The sequence below is a fragment of the Anastrepha obliqua genome, unplaced genomic scaffold, assembly GCF_027943255.1.
Source record: "Anastrepha obliqua isolate idAnaObli1 unplaced genomic scaffold, idAnaObli1_1.0 ptg000194l, whole genome shotgun sequence".
Classification (NCBI taxonomy): Eukaryota; Metazoa; Arthropoda; class Insecta; order Diptera; family Tephritidae; genus Anastrepha; species Anastrepha obliqua.
The window spans coordinates 65,001-67,500 of record NW_026562267.1 but is presented as its reverse complement, the minus strand read 5'-3'; the positions used below and the strand labels follow the sequence as shown (position 1 = coordinate 67,500).

At 30.4% G+C, this 2,500-nt stretch overlaps 1 non-coding gene and 1 pseudogene across 1 annotated transcript in view; both read right to left on the bottom strand.

The window, feature by feature from the left end:
- LOC129252403 (large subunit ribosomal RNA) overlaps positions 1 to 1,705 on the bottom strand; it is a 3,986-nt gene extending 2,281 nt beyond the window's left edge. Inside the window, exon 1 of the ribosomal RNA XR_008583426.1 lies at positions 1 to 1,705. This exon is cut by the window's left edge and continues 2,281 nt beyond it. This is a non-coding gene — a ribosomal RNA (large subunit ribosomal RNA).
- Positions 1,706 to 2,149: 444 nt separating this feature from the next.
- Positions 2,150 to 2,330, bottom strand: LOC129252412 (5.8S ribosomal RNA; annotated as a pseudogene).
- Between the last annotated feature and the right edge of the window lie 170 nt (positions 2,331 to 2,500).

Here is a 2,500-nt window from a genome sequence, read left to right as displayed (position 1 = left end):
TACCACCAAGATCTGTACCAATAGCGGCTCCATGCAGGCTTACGCCAAACACTTCTAAGCACACTATTGTACCCTCCTACTCACTAAAGTTTCAAAATTTATAAATCAATCGAAATTGTTTTATAAATCATCTACTTTAGCGGTAATGTATAGGTATACAACTTAAGCGCCATCCATTTTAAGGGCTAGTTGCTTCGGCAGGTGAGTTGTTACACACTCCTTAGCGGATTACGACTTCCATGTCCACCGTCCTGCTGTTTTAAGCAACCAACGCCTTTCATGGTATCTGCATGAGTTGTTAATTTAGGCACCGTAACATTACGTTTGGTTCATCCCACAGCGCCAGTTCTGCTTACCAAAAGTGGCCCACTGGGCACATTATATCATAACCTCAACCTTCATATCAAGAAAGGTGAGGTTCTTACCCATTTAAAGTTTGAGAATAGGTTAAAATCGTTTCGACCCTAAGGCCTCTAATCATTCGCTTTACCAGATAAGATTATTTTATATAATTTTTAAATGCACCAGCTATCCTGAGGGAAACTTCGGAGGGAACCAGCTACTAGATGGTTCGATTGGTCTTTCGCCCCTATACTCAATTCTGACAATCGATTTGCACGTCAGAACTGTTTCGGTCTTCCATCAGGGTTTCCCCTGACTTCAACCTGATCAAGTATAGTTCACCATCTTTCGGGTCACAGCATATATGCTCAAGGTACGCTCCAGTTAGAGGTATAAATAATAATAAATTATCATTATACATAACTATATGGAACGCCCCGGGATTGAATTAATTGACTATTTATTAAAAAATAGACTAAAAATTAATCCCATTATATTTAAGTTAAGTTAATTATGCCATTAAGTTTAATATAACTCAATGACTTGCACATATGTTAGACTCCTTGGTCCGTGTTTCAAGACGGGTCCCGAAGGTATCCTGAATCTTTCGCATTGTTAATCATATAAATGCATACAAATAAATATTAATATCATAGATATTAAATTTTTTGTAAAATTCAAAAAATGAATTTTAGCATTATATATAATAAAATCTATCAACACTTTATCAAATCATTAGTATTTATTTTATGTTAATATGCTTAAAAAGCAAATTAATTTAAATAAACTTAATATCACCAATGATCTTTTGATAAATACTTTATTATGTTAATAGATTACAATGTCCTTATATGAAAAAAATGCACATTATTTTTTTAATTATTTAATGATGAATTTTTCATAATGGATATTCAGGTTCATCGGGCTTAACCTCTAAGCAGTTTCACGTACTATTTAACTCTCTATTCAGAGTTCTTTTCAACTTTCCCTCACGGTACTTGTTTACTATCGGTCTCATGGTTATATTTAGTTTTAGATGGAGTTTACCACCCACTTAGTGCTGCACTATCAAGCAACACGACTCTTTGGAAATATCTTTCTAGTAATCATTAACGTTATACGGGCCTGGCACCCTCTATGGGTAAATGGCCTCATTTAAGAAGGACTTAAATCGTTAATTTCTCATACTAGATATTAAGATATTCCATACACTGCATCTCACATTTGACATATAGACAAAGTGACTTAGTGCTGAACTATTTTCTTTTCGCTCGCCGCTACTAAGAAAATCCTTGTTAGTTTCTTTTCCTCCCCTCATTAATATGCTTAAATTCAGGGGGTAATCCCATATGAGTTGAGGTTGTTTTAATATTCTTTTTTTATCTTCTCACAATTTAATAAAAAAATTATATCATCTTTTCATCTCTATTTTTCTTTTCTCCTTTTATATATTGTAAATATATAAAAATAATAATAATGTAAAATGAGGCAATCCTAGAATAAAAAATTTAATTTTTATGCTAGACATTCCTCCTTTTAATTACATATATAAATTATTATTTTATATATATATATATAAATAATATGAAAATTTTTTGTAAAGAATACTTAGATTCAATATTTTCATCATTTCATTTTATTTGAGAGGATTTTTTTTTTAAAGAATATATAATAAATAAAATTCATTATATATCTTTATTTTTTTTGCTATTAATATTATGAATTATTTAAAATCCAATAATATACACATTTGCTTAAATTCAATTATTTTTATAAAAGAATAAGCAACTTATTTAGCATAGTCTTACAACCCTCAACCATATGTAGTCCAAGCAGTACTTTAAAATTGAATTTAATGTACATAACAGCATGGACTGCGATATGCGTTCAAAATGTCGATGTTCATGTGTCCTGCAGTTCACACGATGACGCACAGTTTGCTGCGTTCTTCATCGACCCATGAGCCAAGTGATCCACCGCTTAGAGTATTTTTTTATTTATTTTTATTTATAACAAATGTCAATTTTTTTTTGCATATATTAATTGAAAGAGTAAAATTAAATAATATTAATAATATATAAATTGATTTTCTTTCAATAATATATATCAAATATATTTAACTCTAAACATTTTTATTAAGTTGCGAATGTCTTAGTTC